Source organism: Pteropus vampyrus, unplaced genomic scaffold (genome assembly GCF_000151845.1).
Source record: "Pteropus vampyrus isolate Shadow unplaced genomic scaffold, Pvam_2.0 Scaffold82, whole genome shotgun sequence".
NCBI classification, from domain to species: domain Eukaryota; kingdom Metazoa; phylum Chordata; class Mammalia; order Chiroptera; family Pteropodidae; genus Pteropus; species Pteropus vampyrus.
The window spans coordinates 5,338,554-5,360,073 of record NW_011888863.1 but is presented as its reverse complement, the minus strand read 5'-3'; the positions used below and the strand labels follow the sequence as shown (position 1 = coordinate 5,360,073).

The 21,520-nt window shown below is 40.2% G+C and overlaps 1 non-coding gene across 1 annotated transcript; it reads left to right on the top strand.

Moving 5' to 3' along the window:
* The first annotated feature begins 17,646 nt into the window (after window positions 1-17,646).
* On the top strand, window positions 17,647-17,765 carry LOC111741872. The gene has a single exon (XR_002781114.1). It is a non-coding gene; the product is annotated as a 5S ribosomal RNA (ribosomal RNA).
* The last annotated feature ends 3,755 nt before the right edge of the window (window positions 17,766-21,520 follow it).

Sequence of the window (21,520 nt, the reverse complement as noted above, 5' to 3'; positions counted from 1 at the left end):
TTAGAAATTGGGATTGGGCATAGGGAAAATCTGGGTCATGATGTGGCCTCAATGAAGGCTCCTTGGGGAGACTTGAAGCTGGAATTGTCCATTAGAGTTGTCCCTAGTTAGGGCAAGGGGGTCAAGCTGGCCTTCATAACCCCAAATCCACCAGTCATGGGATACATGCTCTCCTGGAAGGGGGAGGTGACCTTGGTTGAAATGACTCTTTTCAGCCAAAGTGATTCTGAAGAGAACTGACACTTGCGTGTTTCCTACCTAAAGCACTCCCAGGAACTGGGGGAGGAAGTCCTTCAGTTCTGAAGGGGATCTGGAAGGCCCATCAGAGGCCCACTATTCACATGTAAAAATGTTCATTTACAAGGGACCTGAAAGAGTTAATATATTTTCAAACATAGAGACATATCTAGTAAGTAGCACTCTGGGACATCTAATTGATAGAGTACAATTAGTATTTTAAAAAGAAATCGACCTTTGAAGAAGACAGAGACATTTACAATAAAGCCCGAAGACTTACACAGTTCTTTGCATATGGTTAGCAGAAACAGTTTAAACACGTGCGAAGCCCAGAAAATAATAATCAGTCCCAAGTGATCCACCTGGAGAAGGAAGAGGAATTTGCTCCGCATCTCCAGTATTATCTGAAGAGTTTCATTAAAAAAATAAAACAAGGAGAAATGTTTCAGAAGCAATTCAGCGTCCAGACCCGAATCAATAATCGAACTCGGGACTTTTTATCGGTGCGGGCAGAACTATGGGAGGTCAGAGAAAACAGCCAGTGGCGCCTCTGAATAACCCGGCGGGCAGGAAGCCCTGGGCCAGGGAGATGCTTTCTCGTGGTTTTCGGAAACGGGCTTGAAAAGCTCCATGTCCCCGCGGTCTCCTCCACTCAAGGCTGCCACGGGACGCAGTGCCGGGTGGGGAACAGAAAACCCCGGGAAGGGGAAGCCGGGAGGGCGACGGGACGCGAGCGCGTGTCCCCGCGCGCAGCCGCCGCTTGTTGTCTCGGGTGCTGAAAAGCCGGGAACTTCCCAGGAGACAGCAGTCACTTTTCTCGTAGGGAGTGGGGGGCCGGGGGGAGGTTTCCAGCTGCGACGCTGCAAAGCCCGGCTCGGCCCCACTCCGGGAGGGGCCTGCCAGATGAGTCTTCCCAGCCCCATTCTGGAGGGTAGTGGATTGAAAGGTGGTGGGGGGTGGGGTGGGGAGAGGCGTTAGCATCGCCACACAGCAGGCAGGACCCGGGTTACCCTAAACTCGTCTCTCCCGGCAGCTCTGCGCCGTGATCCCCACTCCGCCTGCGCGCGAACTCTCGCAGCCCGGGGGACGCAGCACCCGCGGACTGAATGCCACTGCGAATTTGGCGGGAACTGCGTGCGTTCCCTTTTGGGGAGGAGGAGAGAGGGTGGTGGCGGCGGCGGTGTTCAGGGGCAGGAGCGGGGCACACGCGATCGGGGCACACGCAGTGCGACGGAGGAGGCGTTGCGGGCGGGGGCCGCTGCGCTACTGGCCGGGGCGAGCTGCCTGTGCTACGGCCGCTCCCTGCAGGGTGAGTTCGTGCACGACGACGTGTGGGCGATCGTGAACAACCCCGACGTGCGGCCCGGCGCCCCGCTGGGCTGGGGCATCTTCACCAACGACTTCTGGGGCAAGGGCATGGCCGAGAACATCAGTCAACAAGTCCTACCGGCCGCTCTGCGTCCTCACCTTCTCGCGCCTGCAGCGAGGCCCCTGGGTCCGGAGATGTGGGACTGGGCTTTTCTCTTTTCCTTATTGCCCACTCCTCCTCCCCGCCCCGCTTCCCTCCACGCCCTGCAACCACGCCACTCTCCTGTATGTTCCTTGCGACCGCTTCTCTGGCGTTCTGGGGCTAGGCTTGGCAGGTAAAACACAGGCGTCCGGTATTTTTATTTGCTGAATCCAGCGCCCTACCAGGAGCGGTTCCGGAGGCGCCCGCTGTTGAGTTGGAATGAAGCTTTGCCTAGAGTCTGCGCTCTCCGCGGTTTTTCCCGAGGTGCGGGGCTGGGACGCATACCCACCTCACCCGCCAGACCTTAACCATCGCGGCAAAGGAGGGCCTGTGTGGACTCAACGGCCTCGGGTTCCGGGGTGGGTACCCCTCCTCTAAGCTGAGAATCTTTTAAAAGTTCGTGGAGGACTTTGCAGATAAGGAGGAGGCTTTGGAAGAAAAGAAATCCTGATCCATCGGTGCTCAGGAGGCCTCACCAATCTGTCAGAGAAGTTCGCCAAGACTGGAAAAGATGCAAAGTAAAGGAACACAGAGGCGTGCAATTTTCCCATTCCTTGCCTCCAATCGAAATAGTTTTGTTTGTTTATTTTGTTTCAGCATTTCTGTTGTCATGATTTAGCGTTTCTGGTGTGAATTATTTACAAGTGCAGAGAGGAACCATGATGCCTATTTTCCCTCTTCTCAAAGTGCCTCATCAGTTAAAATGTGTCTAGCTTTTCCTCCATCACCTTGGTGACAAATCTTTGCTGGAACGATAGCAGTGCCATTATATACCAGTGAACAAATGGAAGTCCTCCTCCGCAAGAAAGAATTGTGGAAGGTGTAGGTTGACGGTTAGGTTGTTTGCCTTAAATATATACAGACTGTCCTCAGTTCTTAGAGAAATCCTACTTGGCCCAGGGAACTACATCTCCGTGTTGCAGATGGCCAAATACACTGTTCGTTCATTCAAAAAATATTTATAACATTTATGTTTATAATATTTATAACTTTATATGCAGTTACTCTTCAGCCACCGGGGCTGAGTCTGCAGTTATGTAGTCTAGGTAAAACATGACTGAAGGCATTGGAAATTTCATAGAGGAAAATGAACATTACCTGAAATATCCAGAGAAGATGAAGTTAATGATTAGAGACTGAAAAGGTATGCCTTAGATTCCAGCTTTGCAGTAAGAGAGAAAAACTGAACTCCTGTGTATCATCCGGTGAATCCTTGGATGAAGGCATCTTCTCAAACAGTTTTTTTTTTTTTTATCAACTAAGTTATTTTCTGACTTCTTTGGAGCAGCATTTGCACTTTTTCTACTTTTGAGTACTCATTTATCCCACTTAAAAAAAAAAAAAACCCTCATGCCAAAGGAGTAGCATCCTCCTCATCTCTGTATATACACACATGATAATGCTTCTGTTCTACAGTCTGTTTAGTCTGACCCGCGGTGATCTCTGAGATGTAATCTATGCACGTCCAGGTCCCTCACTCTACACTCTTGTTACAGTCTAGACTCCTTGTTATTTGTAGATTCCAAGCACACTCAAGTATAATGCCCCTTCAGGACTCTGCATTTTCTGCTTTCACTTTTTGGAATTCTATTCTCCCAGAAAATCTCCAGGTTTGTCACTAGTACAGCATAAGCTCTATGAGGTGTATCCTTAGTCCCTAGCACAGTTCCTTGCACACAGAATCTATGTTCAATAAATGCTAGGGAATGAATGATTACTTCTGTGAATATTTATGAATGTTTCCAGAAAATCAGATTGCCTCTACTTTTTTTTTTTTAATGCAGGTATAAACTTTCCTTGGCCCTATTTCTAATCAAGATGTCCCTGGATAAACCAGAGGTCCTGATTATGGGGCAGTTAAGGAGGAGCTCTGATTTCCATGAGTTTCTCGTGGCTCTCAGCTGAAACCTGCTCTGGTTGTGACAATAGAGAATGAGGATTTTTAAAAATTTTATTTATTTAAATTAGTTTCAAGTGTACAGTACATTGGTTAGACATCTATATAGTTTATAAAATGATCCCCCCAATTGCTCTCTCCCTCCCTTGGCCCTCCACCTAGCTATCATATAATGCTAACTGCATTCCCTCTGCCATGCTCCCATCCCTGTGACCAACTACCAACTATTAATTTATACTTCTTTAACTCTTCACCTCCCCCCGTCCGTCACCAAAGTGTCCACTATATTTGTGAGTCTGTTTTTGATTAGTTTGTTCTTTTTGTTACTTAGATTCTGCATATAAGTAAAATCATATGGTATTTATCTTTGACTTATTTCACTCAGCATAATAACCTCTAGGTCCATCCATGTCGTTGCAAATGGTAGGATTTCATTTTTTTTAAACGGCTGAGCTATATTCCATTATATATGAGCTATAATTTCTTTATTGAATCGTCTGTTGATGGGCATTTAGGTTGCTTCCATATCTTAGCTATTGTAATTGTGCTGCCATGAATATTGGAGTGCATAGATCTTTATGAATTATTGTTTTGGTTTTCTTTGGATAAATACCCAGAAGTGCAATTGCTGGGTTGAAAGGTATATCTATTTTTAAGTTTTTGAGAAACCTCCATACTGTTTTCCATAGAAGCAATAACAATTTGCAATCCCACCAACAATGTATGAGGGTTCCCTTTTCTCTGAGAGGATGAAGATCTTTAGTACTTCCTCCTGGATAGCATATTGAAGCATGACTGTGGGTGATTCCTGCTTTACCTTAAGTCTGTAAATACCCTAAGGGGAAACCCAGAACTTCAGAGAGTTCTCTGCCTACACCACTCTCAGAATTAAATTCCTGCCATGTTGGTAACCTTCTTTCCTACTGAGGGTCATTTTTTTTTCCTTTTTTCTCTCAGTCAACAAGCAGAAGCCATGGAATTTTTTTCCCTTGCGGATTAAATCAAGTACAAGGACCTGAAAATAGCTCTTCCTCAAAGCAATTAATATGAATCCCTGCTCCCATCAGCACTCCGCTAATCAAAGAAAACCTTTTGCTAAGAACCATCAACTCTGCAATTACTGTTAAAGAGGATACTTTATGTTTTTCTGATCTAATTTATATTATTTGCTGTTTCCTTTTCTGAAGATTTTCTTCTGGGACTTGGTGTTCTATGTGAAGTTAATGATCTTCCATGTCCTTGATTTCCATACCTCTTCTTTGGTACAGTTGTTTCTCTGAATACTAAGGTGACAGTAACTACCCCTGAACTTGGCCATAGGTGTTGGCTCCTTTCACTAGCTCCCCTTCCCCTTTTCCCATGCTACACCCTCCCTTTCCTTTAAAGCCAAGTGAAGTTCTCATGCATTAAATTTGAATAACAACCGGAAACTTTGCTTTCGCCTGCAAGTGCAATGTATGTTTGCATTGGTACCTGTGAGTCACATCCTTTGGTACTTCAGATACACTCAGTGATGATGATTTGCTGATTTGTTCCTAGTACAGATTCCTGGAGGGAATGCAGAAGAAGAGCAATTAAAATTATTAAGGGCCAGAGAGACTTGTCATAGAGGAAAAAAAGAAGAAGAAGATGTTGTTATGTATTGGTTGAATGATCTAAAGAGACTATGGAAACCACTTATAAGCATTTGAGAGCTGTGATGAGAAGAGATGGGAAAGAAGAAAGACCAGCATCTTTAGAGGAAGACAGGAGAATGTTCTGTGTGTTTAGTATTGGGCTGCGGAAACTCATTCAGAAAGTGTTGTGGAACCCATCATTTCAGACACTGGAAATAGATGATAAAAGTGTGTGTGTGCGTGTGTGTGTGTTTTCTTTTTATCCTTGCTGGAATTTTAGCTTAAATGATAGTGAACGTATGTTGTTACCAGAGGATCTGGGTTTGTCTGGAAAGTGTGGCAGTTGGCCCTCTGTACCTGGCCCTTAAGTTTGTAGACCTGTGTTTCTTATTGTCTTGGAATTGCCTGCATTTATTTACCTGAGATGCTTAGTAAATAGGCAGATCTCTGGGCACCCCTCCAGATGTAGTGAATTAGAATTTGTGGAGTTATGTTTAAGGAATTTGCAGTTGTAGGATGCACTCCAGGGGATTCTTAGATACTTAGAAACTTAAGATTCATAGGCTATATGTAACACTTATGGTTTCAAGTATTTTACTTGTATTAATTTAGCTTAATTTTCACAGCTACTCTGAGTTATGTTCTATCATTAAAGTAAACACATGAGGAAACTGAGGCACAGAGAGGTTAAGTTGTGCCAAATCGACATAACTAAGATGGGTCAGAGTCAGGACTGCCCCTCACCTGACAGTCTGGCTCCTAATTCCATGCTCTTAACTACCACATTAGTTGGCTTTGTTAAAGATAGTTAACTTTGAAATCCTGTTTGCCTCATGAGATGGTACAGTAGAGGAAATGGTTAGCACGCCCCTTTATCAAAGACAAATTCATTTTTTTTTTTTACAGAGGGGCCAATAAGTGATTCAAGGCCCTCTGTGTCTGTGTTTGAGGTGTGTGTGAGTATGTAGTGTATGGACCCTGAGAAAGAAGATACCTTCCTGTGGCTAATTAGGCTTAAATTTAAAAGCATAGCCTATCAGCTGTTTCTCAACAGGGGTCTCTTACGCAAGCTGCACTTAAGGGAGAAGCCTGTACCAAACTGCCTGCTTCCCGCACTGAGCTGCCTGTCTGCACTGTGTTTCTGTTATCTGACTCAGCCCTTATAAAGGAGTTTCTGAAATAGTATTTCAATCAATAGGACTGTAGCTTTCCGTGTCCAACAGAGGAACTGTGCAGCTATAGTCTCCATCAGCATCTTCACTGACCAATCAGAGAGGCTCCATTTTTACCAATCAGGACAATGCTTCTAAATCAATCAAACTGCAAAGATTTGGAGTCCTCGTTTGCAAGAGGATGGACCAATCAGGGACCAAGGGTGGGGATTTCTGTCTATATAAGTCAGCTCCCCTCTAGCTGGGGAGCACACTTTCTCTTTCCCTCTCTGACTAAAGATTGTGTTTTTCGACTTGAGCTGAAATACAAGAGATGAAATGCTGAAGATATCTCACCAGACCAGAGTGGAGAAGAGCAGGCAGGGCAGGGCAGAGCAGACTGGAGGGGAACAGAGCAGAGTTGTCTAGCTGGAGAGGGGCCTGGCTCTAGGGCCACCTGGCCTGGGGGCTTCCTCACAGCTGTGCTGTATCACAATTGAGCTGTTTGCACCGAATAGTTTTTCTTCACTACACCTCAAATTGAGGATTCTTGTTGGTGTCAAATTGACACCAAGACCATTGGTTTACAAGTGAAACCAACTTTAAGTGGAAAACCCTGAATTTGTAATTTATTTTGACAGTAAAAGGCTGAGAGCTTTAATTCTGATACATGGCATTTGCAATCAGAACAGGGAGGAGGGTTTTCATGAGGGTTTTTATTTTCCAAAAATTGGGTCGAGATTGCCTGCTTGCAAAAGCAGTCCAACTCAAATGCTAATAGACTGGACCTCAAGGAAGTATTATTATAGGTTTCTTTCCAGGTTAGTAACCTTTAAACTGTGAATCTTAAGCTATCAATTTTGTATTATTTGGCATTCTGTTAATCATCAATTCTATACCTCTTTTAACTTTCACACTATCCTAGTATAGTAGTAATTAATGAGGCAAGATTGTGAAATATGTTTTAGATTATCAGAGAAAGATGAAAAATTATGTTCTTTACATTTTAATGTTAAAACTTCATCAGGAATTCAATAATTCATTCACAAACGTTTAATCAATACTGATCTTGGTTTTAGACATGAACTATTGAACAAGACAGATGAAGTTTCTGCCCATAGGAACTTAATAATCTATGAAATTGCTAATATTTAAGAGTTTTTGAATTTCAGAAATGGCATTTTTATATGGCTCAGTTTTATAGTAGGGAGAGTGTAATGGCAAATACACAAATAAATAAGTAAAATTGTTAAGTGCTTGTGCCAGTTATCAAGCTATTTTCTTTGGCCTCCGAACCTTTCTCTACTCAACCTTTCTCTACCTAACTTTGTGCTGCTGGGGATGGGACTGTGCAAACCACATTTTGCTTTGCCAGTTGTATCCCTATTTAGATCTACCAATGGAGAGAGGAGAGAGACTGAAAGGTTGGGGAGTGCTGGGGACAAGGGACTTGTTCCTTTCTATCTGCTTCCTGTGCCTTCCTGTCTGCTGGTGTGGTTCCTGTGGACATCACTCTGATCAGCCTTCTTCATGACACAGCAGCAGTGCCTCTGTGTAGTAGCAGCTGCATCAGTTTATTCCTCTGAGGTCAGAATTTCAGCTCTGCCAGGTCCCAACTCCAAGTTTCTTCTTTTGAATAATTTCGACTCCTTTTGTTTGTTTCTCCAGCCCTGTGGTTGGAGCCTGCTTCTAATAGTTGATACCTCAGTGTTCTTTTTATCTTTTTGATTACCCGGTTAACAACTTCATACCTGGTTAACATATTACGTTTCTCTCTTAAAATATATAGTGTGGCTAATGTCTCCTCACTAGGTCTCTACTGAAGATGGGCAGAGAATTAAAATAAGGTGATGTGAGGAGTGACTACTTAAATTTGAGTGATCAGAGAAGGACTCTGTAGAGGGGACGTTTAAGCTAAAAGACGAAAAGTGTGTGTATGTTTGTGTGTGTGTGCACGCACACACACTCGTGCGTACTAGAGAGCTTTGTCAGTCAAGGTAGGGAGTTTTGATTGTAGAGTGATCTTAAGTTTCAAAAGCTCACTCTGGCTTGGATAGAAAATGGATTGTAGGGAATGAGGATCAAAATAGATAACTGGCTAGGAGGTGTTTGCTGTGGTCCAAGAGAAGTGGTGATGTATTCAGTCAGGTGGTAGTAATAGAGATGATGAGAAGTAGACAAGTTGGGAATATGCTTCGGAGAAGTTAAAAGGACATGATGAAGCATTCATGTGTGAGGCAAGGAAAAGAGGAATTGAGGAAAATTTGTAATACAGTGCCTATATGTGCATGTGCGTGTGTATTAGCTCTCCATAAAGTCCACTCATCCATTCATGCATACACACTCCCACCCCATATCCATGCACTCATACCCATATAAACACATAGTCATGAAGGGGAGGAAGAAATTCTCTACCCTTTTAGTTCTATCAGCTGGTCTAATAATTAAATCAACATGTGGCAGATTAACAAGATAAAGCAACCAAGTTTGACTACATACATACATATGGGACCCCCACTTACATGAAAGTTTCAGACACAAAAAGTTAAAATGAGATATGCATGGAATTCTGAGTTAAGGATGAGGTAAGATACCTTGGAGCTTCAGAGGGGAGAAAGGTCATTTGCAGGATGATAAGAGCAGATATTCAATAATTAGATGTTTGCCCTGCTCTTATATATAGGTCATACAAAGTTATTTCTGGTGAGAACTCTTATTATGGGCAAAGTCCCAATTTAAATTCTTTAAAGGAGAGGCAAATGTTTCTTGTGAGCTCACAGGGTCTTAATTGCCTTCAGTTCAAAGTAATCCACGTGCCTAGGTGGCACATCTTGGGGAAACCTGTTCTGAGCCCCTTTACCCACATATTGGAGGCTTCCATTCAAGATGACTTGGACTCGTCAATCACTACTCTTTGCAAAGCCTACCAGGCTACCTTACCGGGCTTTCATCTAGTTCATATTTCTCCATCTTGTATGCAGCTCTTAAGAAAGCTGAGTTACGTAGAGGCTGTGCCAACACACAGTTCAGTCAAGTCTCACGGCAGAACACTGGTGTTAGATTCTACCCAACATTTAATTTTTCTAGCCTTTGGTGAACACCTGAGTACTTCAGTTTATTCCAGTGGGACTGGAAATGAAGTGGACAGCCAAAATCTATTCCAATTAGATTGATTTGCTAACCTATAATCTGGGATATTCAAGATTCTATAGGTTGCAAGTTATGCGCGTATCAGATATTTAGCATAGCATATGCCATGTGTAAACTCTAGACTTTCACATTCTCAAATCTGTTGGCACAGAAGAAGTGTTTGCATAAAAGAAGCATGTCAAGGGTGTGAGAATAAAGACATGTGACTATTGTTTTGGTAAAATGGTTTGGAGTGTAGACAGTATAGACAACTTTAGGGAGAGTGTTATGCTCTCCTCCCCATCTTTTACCCTCCCCCGCCATTATCTGCAGGTACATTTCCCACTTGGGGATTTATATCCTGTTAAAAATCTAAGACAACCTTTAGAAGTTTCTCTGCTCAACATTTCTATCTCAGAATTTTTAATTTTTTTTAAGGAGAGTGGATAGGTTTCTACTCTCTCTTTATTTGGTATATTTGTAATCTTAAAATTTGGCTACCCATGTCAGTAGGGATTCATATTAGTAGCCTTTTAACAAAAATTCCAAATAGTTATGGTTTTGCCTATCCTTCTATATCTCAGCTGCAGCTATGGATAAGAGTTTTGATGGCTTGAGGATTCCCTTGTGGGGTGGTAATTAGTTGATATGTGCAGATGCATAATCTGGAAAGTTGGTTCTCAGTGGCACCCTGGGAGAGAAGACACATTCACGCTTGATGTGTCTCAATTATAGGTATATCACAGAAGAATAAACTCGGCGATTTTTGCCTCATCTCTCGTTGCTGTAACTCTGATTCACAAGCACTGCAGGACTTGTCTTTGAAAATTCAGCAGTTCAGGAGAAGAGCCTGAGTGTGAGATCAGGAGTAGGAGGGCTGAGAGTGCGTTATGTGTGGAGCGAGGGGAGGGTCAGAGTCAGCATCTGCCACTTGCCGATCATGTGAAACCAAAGTTTTTTGAAATAGTATTGTACTGCATTTGCAAATCTTGCCTATAATTTGGTTTAGGACAAAAAGTGATATTTACTCAAATATACAAAATAACATATTCGGAGTAATTTTTAATTTATTAATTGAATAGCTGGATATTTATAAATAATTTATTTGCTCTTTTTTCCTCATGGTATTGTTTGGAATTCTTTGAATGCAAGAATCACATATTCTGTTTTTAGCTAATGAATTTTTGTGCAATAAATACCACTTTACACTGCCTAGTGACTCTTGTGTTGATGTATACCTATGACAAAATTGGCTGCAAGAATTGTGAACTTTTGTTATGGTTTTGCTTATTGCCATTTACTCTATACCTACCACTTCAGTATGAACAATTAGAATATGAAATAATAGACCAAAAATAAAGTAAAAGCTAAACTGATCTTTTTTCCCCTCTCAAAATCAAATGTTTCGCCTGAATTGATATAATGTGATGAATGGGGGTGGGGCGGGGGTGGGGGGAGGCGGAAACTCCACTAAACAAATTTCTTTATCATTATAAATCATTAGCTGAATCTACTTGACAACTTCCCTTTATTAGTATTTAAATGGCCTTTAATGTACTCCCAGGACCAACTGCTTTTCTAATTAACCACCATTATCGTTTTAAGTAAAAATAAGGGTCATAGTTTTTATTGCAAAATTTCAAGATCCTAAGTGTTTTAAGCAGCAAGCATCCTTTGAGTTGTCTATCATGTTGAGTTATTATTCCTGTTCTTAAACTTATGTATTTCCTTACTCTTCCTTTACATTTACAGTATTCTAATGCAGAACTGTAAATGCTATAACCACCAAAAGAAGTAAACATGACATTCTTTAAATTAGAATTATGTGACTTATTTGTCTAAAAAATAGATATTCTGGCTCAATGACCTTCCTTCGATCATGCACCAGGATGGTGTTATGAGACCACTTTTTCTCACAGTACCCACAGCCAATTTACACTAAGCCACCTGGGGTACATATATTGCTGAGAGGACACAAAGACTTTACAAGGGACACATATGACATGGTTGTAAAAACATATTTCTAGTGCCTCCATGTTCATTTTCCTAAAATTTCTGAACATGGACCTGTGATTGTGACATTGGATTAGTTCTTTCTCTTCTCTTGTACATAGTTGCTTTTCTCTCAGTTTATAAATATAAGACATGCCTTTACCTGGAGTAGTATTGTGCCACAAATGTAAAAACTGTTGGCCCCAGACAAGCACACGACGTGAAATATTGGTGTCAGCAAAGCCTCCTTCCACTGAGCACCAGCAATCTAATGAGAGATTTGTGTTTCTCCCACTATATTCTTATGTCTTTAAAGGGTAAAGCGTGGCATTAGGAGCAGGACCCAGACATAACTCAGAGACGTCATGGGTTTGTTTCAGACTATTGCACTAAAGTGAGCTGTAGTCTTTTTGCTGGTAAATGGTCTTGTCTTCAACTTGAAAGAAATATATCATCTGTGAAGTGTAATAAAACGATGCATGCCTGTATTTTGACCCATATCAGTACTGGCATGAATGGAATTCAGAAGGGACCTGGTCGTTATAAGGATTGCTGAAAATATGTTTATTTGAATTTAAAAGCATGAAATCAGCTTTTTTTTTCTCCCCTAATAGAAATCTTATTTGGCCAATTGATTGGATAAGGAAGAATGACTCTGCCTGTTAAATTATATGGTGAGTATTTTCCACAAATTGAATAAATGAATTCACAGCTCCAAGGGTTTGATGAAAGTATACTCAAAGTACATGTTTGGGAGACAATATTTCCTAAATAGTTCATATTCTAGAAGAATCTGAGCCTTCAGAGCAAAGGAAATGTTTGACTAGCAAACAGCCTTATAAGCTAGAGATAGTGTATTCCTCAGGAAGGATTTAGTTATGAATATGTTGGTTAAGTAAGGTGCTTTTCAATAAAAGAGTAACAGGTGTAAGCAATAATATTTTGTTAAATCTTGGTAAAAACTTTTTTATGTACTTCCCAGAAACTGAAAAAGTGAATGATTCTAAGAACAGGATTGCAAGTAATTTTTCAGTTATGGTAGATTCCAATTATTTGCTTTAAATAAAGTAGAATGAGGTTCTATTGAGTTGTCAGCTGATACTTTAATAAATGTATGTTTGAACATAGATCATTATATAATTTGTGGCATATGACATGGGAGGATTTCAAAGGATTGAGTCATTGCTATAACACAATGACTTCCACTTTCATTAGTTCACGTGGACAATCTATAGAGACAAAAATTAGAAGTAGAGTTGATGGTGCATGCTCTCTCCTTCTAGCAACAAGTAACATGGTAAGTAATGGTGATCTGAGACACAAAACATACAAAACAAAAACCAAAACACTCAAAGTAGCCACATTTATCTTGTTAAGAGGTGCATTTTTTTATATTTAATACTTATTTATAAAGATTATAATGTTGATTGTATATTAATAACTGTAATGGCAACTTTATCTGAAATAATTTTTAATACTTATAAAGTCTTAAGGTCAAAAGGAAAAATTTAAATCTATGTGCATATTTTGGTGCAGAGAAGTAGGATAGTCAACAGAAGAATTTCAAGCATGAAAATATGTTACAGTAAGAAAAAATGCTGAGAGGGAAATGGAATAGAAATATAAGTTTCAGGAGAGAAAAAGGAAAAAAAGATATCAAATGAGGTTGTTCACATTTGTGTAAATAAAAGCTCATAGGCTTTAATTGTTATTGTACTTAGATATTGCGGGGCACAGATAAATTGGTATCACTTTTCTTTTATAACACTAGCACTTAGGATACGTCAGAAATAGCATCCTTTCAACCAATTAAAATTATGACAAAATTTAGATTTTTATTAAAAAGGTGAAATTGAATATATAGTTTAAAAAAATTCTTTTAGAATATACATAAGGAAAAAAGACCAAATATCACTTCTCTATGTTCTATAGATTGTCCTATGACATTTTCTGTAGTCAGTGTCTCCATTTTTTTAAAGTATAGTCCATAGATAGTGGTCTTACACCTCTAGCAAGCTATTTGTTTTTAGTCCAGTTAAAAATCTGTGCTAATGGTAGTGTGGAGACAATTATTGGAAGAAAGAACATGAGTAGGGCAGGTAATTCTTCCCAGTTCAAAGCTTGCAGAGAGGGAGTGCATTAAACCATAGGAGACTTAGGCAATATGATCACAAGCTGATAGAATTCAGACTGGAGACTAAGAAAGGCAAATATCCTGTTAGTGAAATGATCTTTAAAAAAGGTTTTAACATACTCTGGCACTAACTGAAGAGAATCCATGGAAACAAGATAGAAGAGCTAAGTAGTTGTAGATTTGGACATTTATTTAGAGAAAGATGTTAGAGAAGGTCATTTGCATTCACAGAAAATCGGAGGGGTGTAGGAAGGAGGTGAGAACATTTGAAGAATCAAGTTACATTAGGAAATGAAAAACAAGACTCATTTAAGTAGACCTCAGTTCAGATTTCTAAGGAGGAGGACATAAAATAGAAAAAAAGATGTATTTTGTGGATGACAAAGGAATGGAAAAGTATATATGTACACAAATATAAAAAGATTACAGATAGAAAGGGAGTAATGGGAAATCTCTCTTTATTGTTAAGTGTTGAACAAAAAACAAACAGAAATGTTGGCAAATCTATCATCTATCTATCTATCATCTATCTATCTATCATCTATTTATCATCTATCTATCTATCTATCATTTATCAATCATCTATCTATCTATCTATCTATCTATCTATCTATCTATCTATCTATCTATTTATCTATCTTCTATCTAATCATCTATCATCTATCTACCTACCTACCCATCCATTCACCCACCCACCCATCCACTCATCCATCCATCCATCCATCCATCCATCCATCCATCCATCCATCCATCCATCCATCCATCCATCCATCCATTCTTCCATATCTATCAATCAATTATCTATTTTTCAAGTTTTATTGAGATATACTGACATATAACATTGTATTAGTTTAAGATGTACAACATGATTTGACATATATGTAGTGAAATGATCACAATAAGTTTAGTTAATATTTATCATCACCTCTTGTGGTTATAATTTTTTCTTATGATGAGAACTTTATTACTTTTAGCAACTTTCAAATATAGAATATAATATTGTTAACTATAGTCCCCAAGCTGTGCATTATACACATATACACTTATTTATCTGATAACTAGAAGTTTTTACCTTTTGACCACCTTCACCTATTTTGGCCATTTCCCACCCCCACTTCTGGCAACCACCAATTTGTTCTCTGTATCTATGGGTTCAGTTTTTTTCAGATTCCACATGTAAGTGAGATCATACGGTATTTGTCCTTTGACTGACTTATTTATTTCACTTAACATAATGCTCTCAAGATCCATCCATGCTGTCACAAATGTCAGGATTTCTTTCTTTTTTTATGGCTGAATAATATTCCATCATTTATATATACATCACATATATACATATATAAATAAAATTTTCTTTATCCATTCATCCATTGATGAACACTTAGATCATTTCCACATTTTGGCTCTTGTAAATAATGCCACATTGAACATGGGGGTGCAGTTATCTTTCAACACAGTGATTTCATTTCCTTAAGATATTCACCCAGAAGTGAATAGCAGATTTAAACAGTTTTCTTTCTGGCGTAGATTAATATGTTGATGTGATGTAATTAGACTATTTTATCTTCTATATTATTTATACACTCAACAAATAATGAGTAATAGCTATTTCAAGGCACTCGACTAGGTGATAGGGGTTATGTGAATAGACACAGCCCTGCTCATAAAATGCTTACGATCTCAGAGAAAAACATAGGAGCATTTCAATGGCTATAGATACAAACAAAAGAAACAATTTTCGAATTGGGTAGACAGGGAAAAATTTATTTACTGAGATGAGCTGGGATGCAGTGGTGATTGTGATGGACCCAGTCCACACCCTCCTGGGGGTGCTGGTCCTGAGATGGGCATGTGAACTTCTCCCTGGTGGTAGTAGCTTGCAGTTTGAGGCAAAAATGCTATTCCACCCCCCTCTCCATTTATGTGAATTTTTCTATTATCTCGAGTTGGTCTTTTATAATTTCTATCACCTCACAGTTTAGTGCTTCATAATTTAATTAATCCCATTGGTCTGAGCATGACATTCAAGACTTTTCATAGTGTGTCTTCAAATTCTCTTCCGGCTTTGCCTCCTTTAATTCTCCCTCACTTCTTTCATTCACTTAATTCTCTTGTCACTTTAATGCTTCCCCTTCAATCAACACCATATATTGTTGTAGGCCCCTGTTCCTTTGTTTCTCATGCTTACTTTGCCTGGATTGCACCTTTTTCTTTCTGGCCTTGAACACGGTTCCTTGATTTCTGCTTTTTGAAATCCTCCTCATCTGTCCTTAAAATTCAGTTCACAGGCTCACTCTTCCATGAAGACTTCCCAGATCTTCCAGTCTAAATTATTCCCTTCTTTCTGAGTCGTCCCATGGCATTTAGTTCCCTTTATGATGTGTGCAGTTTCCAGATGTCTTGACTCCCCTTCAGTTCTTAGACTCCTAACACAGTACCTGACAAATAGGTGTAACTTAAAAAGAAATTTGTTCACAGAATTAAACACTCAATTGTTGAACTGGTAGAGTTCACTGAATCAGTTGTGTGTAGACATATAGTGGTTGATTGCTGGCACCTTGTTTTTCAGAATCTGACCCCACCGTCTTAGAGGACCCAGAAAAAATAGGACACAAGGTAGGTGTTCAATAAATGCTTAGTGCTTGTATCTGAATATACAGAGGTGGCTGAAGAGGCCAGACAAACAGCTCTCTTCTTAGTGTGTTTACTCACATGGTAATTGGTTTTCAATCTGGCATCAGTGTTAGCACCTTTGACAATATTTTCCTCTCTTAGTCTCTGCTCTGGGGATGCTACATTCTTTATAGCAGGGTTCATTGGATTGGCACATTCTGCTGATGCTGTGGCTTCTCAGTAGTGCCTAACAGGACTGCGAGGTGACAGGCAGTGCTTCAGAGTGTCATTAAAGCATGAGTCATGCTTGCCCAGTTTGTGATTGCCTCATTCCAATTTGCTACACCCGGGAGCACTTGCAGGTCATGGTGTTATCTGTGTTTGTATATCCACATGTGCAGCGATGAGTGCTCAACCAGACCCAGGCACTTGGCTTTGGTCCAGGACCTCATTACTGGTGAGCCTGGTTCTCTGTTTAACCTTCAGGAGGCCTTGGAGGTGATGCTGAGCTAAGTGCTCAAGGAACTTGTGCGTACATGTTTCAGATCTGGACCTCACAGCTGCTCTGCTCATAATTATGGACTTCCAGACTGTGAGTCGGAGCTGGGTCTTGACACCATGGTGACACCACACTCCCCTTGCCCACCTCTTTAAATTATGCTGGCCCTCCTGATTTCCTACTTCCTCTCAGATTCACAATCAATGGACTGTGGGTTCTAGCAGCAGCAGCAGCACAATGTTAATAACTTTCAGCTCTCTGGTTCCAATGAAAATATTCAACTGTGTATATAGTTTTCTTGGTTGTTCCAATTATCTATTGCTGTATTATAAACTACTTAAAACTTAGTGGCTTGAAAATGTTTTATTCTGCATCTGTGATTATGTAAATCAGCAATTCAGGGCACAGGAGGGATGATTCATCTCTGTCTCATGTTTTTTGGGTCCTCATCTGTGTCGTTTCAAATAGCTGAGGGCTGGAACAACTGGAGGCAATGGGGCATAGTTAGATTTCTTACATGGAGGTCCAGGACTCTAAGAGTTACTTTCTGAGACATAGGAAGTGGAAGCTGCATTTCTTATGGTCTGGGCTTGGAAATCGGCTTGGAAATCCTCATATTCAATTAGTCATAAGTGGATCACAGGGCCAGTCCAGGTACAAGGATTGAATACTGGGAGAAGTTGGTTCACTGAGATCTCTTCGGAGATAAGCTTTCACACTAGTATAGGTTGGTATAGAATTTCTCTGTATGTGTGACTTGGTATCAATACACAAAGACATATATAATTTAATTTCAAATAGATTTATAATTAATAAATTTATTAATCTAATAAAGTCAACAGAAAAATGGGATTCATTTAAACCTTAAGTCTACAGCCATGCCACCCTGAACAAGCCCAATCCTATCTGATCTTGGAAGCTAAGCAGGGTTGGGCCTGGTTAGTACTTGGATGGGAGACCACCTAGGAAGTCCGGGTGCTGTAGGCATAAAAAATAAAAAATAAGAGATTGTAAGCTGACAAGGTACTTGCAATCTATGAGGTCAATCAAGGGTTGCCTTGCCTAAAAGAAAAATAAAATAAAATAAACCTTAAATTAATGATGATGTCCACAAGCTACTTAAAGAAACTTAGCTCATTGCTTTGCAGCCCCACCTTTTTAAAATTTTTTATTTTTCAATTACAGTTGACATACAATATTATATTAGTTTCAGGTGTACAGAATAATGGTTAGACATTTATATGACTTATGAAGTGATCCCCCGACAGATCTAGTACCCACCTGGCACCATACATAATTATTATATTATTGACTATATTTTCTATGCTATACTTTACATCCCCATAACTGTTTTGTAACTTCCAATTTGTACTTAATCCCTTCCCCTTTTTCATGCAGTCCCCCAATCCCCCTTCCATCTGGCAACCATCAGTTTGTCCTCTGAATTTTGGGATTGTCTATGACCTCGGGGTCTGGCATGAAAAAATGAAAGTTAAATCAAATGGGAAGAGTAGATTGATGTCACCTTTATAGGTGATCAACTGGGCCTCTGGATATTTTGAGAGTAGCTAGCTCATCTAAAAAATTCCTGCCTCATCTATTCAGAGCAACTGCAACAGATTTTAGCAGCCGGACCCATTTGCAAACCAGTAGGCTACCATATCAGACTACTAGACCACAGTGGGAAGATGCTAGCCTATTTGACACTTATTTCTTGCCCATAAATTAATTAATAGATTTGAGCTGGACTGTTTGCTCACCCCCAGGGAGAGAACAGGTGGTGTCTACTCCTGCTTCATTGAGTTAGCATTGATGGCAAAGAACAGTTTGATTGAGGCCAATGGTTTTGTTTTGGTTAATATTTTGCTTTGTTTATTTTTAAAATCAGTGAAGGTAGATAAAGGATTTTTTTTTCTTACCGTTGCCATAGCAACACATAGGCAACATGATAGAAGCCCATAACTAAAAAAAAGTGCTGGTACTAAGTAGCTTTTTAATTTGTGAAGGAGAAATAAGATTTGTGTTTATATCCAAAACCCTTTTTTACTTTTTTGGGGTAGCAAATTCACCCTTGAGCTATAGCCAGCTAATAGTTTTCTAGTTTTAGTGTTATCAAAAACTCAATCATACTAGAAATAAGGGAATGGAAGAATTGGGGACATGATCATTTAGATAATAACAATAGTAATTACAGCATTGTAATTGTATAACTCTTTATGGTTTTAAAAATATAGATTATGCCATTTAGCTTTCTTTCCTATGAAATAAACAGGGCAGTTATTTCCTTCATTTTGGAGCTGAAGACACTGAGGTTAGATGACTGTTGCTGATTCATTTAGGGACATAGACTCTGGGATAGAATTTATTGTGCAGCATGTTTATAAGGAATGTCCTTAGGATTAATACCTGTGGAAGGGAGTTGGAGGAAGCAGGATTGGGCAGAGGGGATCACTGATGTGTGATGTTGGCCCACTGACAGCCTCAGCTGACCCCACAGGGAGCTCTCTAGCTAGAATGGCCCTTCAGAGTTGTCCTGAGTTGAGTTGAGATGGCCAAGCCTTCAATCAGTCATTGGATGCAGGTCACTCTGAGAAGGGGCATGACCTTGATTGGGCTAGGCAGCACTCTGTCTCTAAGGCAATCCCTGAACAGTTTGCCAATAGAACTCTTAGCATCAGGTGAGTTCTTTCCTGGAGGAAGATTTAGGCAAGCCAATCCTCATGATGTTTGAAACCAGTTTTTTTCTATTCATTCTGGGATTAGCTGTTCTAGGATTCCAGTGGACCTCTTCCTAGGGGAAGCTTGGAAGAGGAAGATGAGTGGGATGAAACTATAGCCTCACGGCTGGAGCTGGTCTCTTGGCCACAGTTGCCATTTCTGTTTCTTCCTCAGTATCCATTCATTCCTTTTCCATTCAGCTAACACCTCTGCCCAGTATTAGTGGTTTACCTGGTTGTAGGACCTAGACCCTTATCACCCAGGAATCTGAGCCCTGATCACCAGTGCAGTTCTAAGGTCCGGTTGCTACGCTTGTTCAATTACAATAAAAATCGGGCAAGAGAATTGCAAAAGACACCCTGGTGGGTTGCCTGGACACTAGATGTATTCCTTCCTCACTAGTTCTATTGTGCAACAGCTACCCTACCTCTTCTTGATGATCAAGGGCAATTACTCCTGTTTAGAATGGTGACTCTTCTTGCCTGCTGGTCCCTTGGCACGAGGAGCCTGAAATACCGAGGCAACAATTACAGCTAATCAACCAATGGAATTCTTTGTGCATCCTTTGGCAGAAGTAGAGAGGAAGAGAGAGATTGAGGGTGGGAAAGAGAAAAATAGAGGTAGCCTACTAACTGGAGCAGCAATCTGAGACTGCATGGGGTGGGCGAGGATGCTAGTTCCAGGACTAACCAGATTGGTTGGTGCTGGCTCCCAGTAGGTAGATGCTGCCCTGAGATGTCTCTATGATAGCTTGGCATGAAGATTAAGTATAAACGAGAGTTTCAAAGATCTTGTACAGCCTGCATGGTTTGATCACACAGGAAAAGCTACTGTTTTTTTCACATGTCATAATCACATTGATGTAATATATAGCTTAAGCTCACCAACGAAAAGTTACTACACACACATCCTTTGCTTCTAGCTCTTTATGCCACTTGTGCATATCCCTGTTCTTCCCTAAGGTCTGACATATATTGTCTTAAGGGTTTTCTTAGAGCCCCCTGTGCCTTCCCATTGTGGAGCCCCTGGGCAGGTACTTCAGCTGTGATTAATGCCTCTAAATAGGTGATGTCTGACAAAGGGTGCTGCTGACCTTGGGGCTTGTTTGCTTCCTCCAATGATGCTGCTGGAGAAAACTGCCTCAAAGAGTTTTGTGCATTGCCTATTACAGTACTGCAGAGGGTCGGTTTGAACCATAAAGGCACATTGTTACTTCACTGCATGTATCATATTCAAACTACAGAAAACACTATTATCTAGTATCCCATTTAACTAAAAAAAAAAAAAAAAAAAAAGAGTGTAAAGCATAGGCAGTTTAATGAGTGGAGTATTGATAAGAATATCCTGACTAAGCATATTAGAAGTTGAAGCATAAACTGAGAATTTCTTTCCCTGTTAAATCCAAAAATAGTAACCATTTGACATGCAGATTCTAAGTCAGTAATTATAAGGCAAAATCACTTTTGATCTTTTTTTCATGGCTGACTTATTCTCCTACCTTGTCAGATGAAGACTTTTACCTTAAAAATATGCCTTTTTTTTCCACCCCAATGTTTCCTACTTCTTTATTCTCCTTGAAAGGTAGATGACAGCAGCTCTATTGAATGTCAACAAGCTGAGATGTGTCATTAAATTTTAATCACCTTCCTGCCTGTGAAGTTGATAATTGGAGATCATTTATTGGAGCCTGCTGCTCTGTTGGCTCTTTGTAAATTCCAGCCGTTTGAAAAAGGCAAAGAGCCCAGTTCTCACTGTACCGCAAGCTCATCTCGAGCATGAATTTTGTGCCAAATTCCCCAGCACCCAAATGCCGTGAGCCTGAGGACCTCCCTTGGGCTCATATTAGATTTTCTTTCTTTTCTTTCCTGTTAACTGATGGAATAATTGTAATGTAATGTCATGTGGAAATTGGCAGGCCGGACTTACTTATCAGATACCAAGCAACGACTCTCCTTTACTTTCATCTTTATTCTCAAATGCACTCAAAAGCTTTGTCTTCACTTGCTTCTGCTTTGCTTTAGACA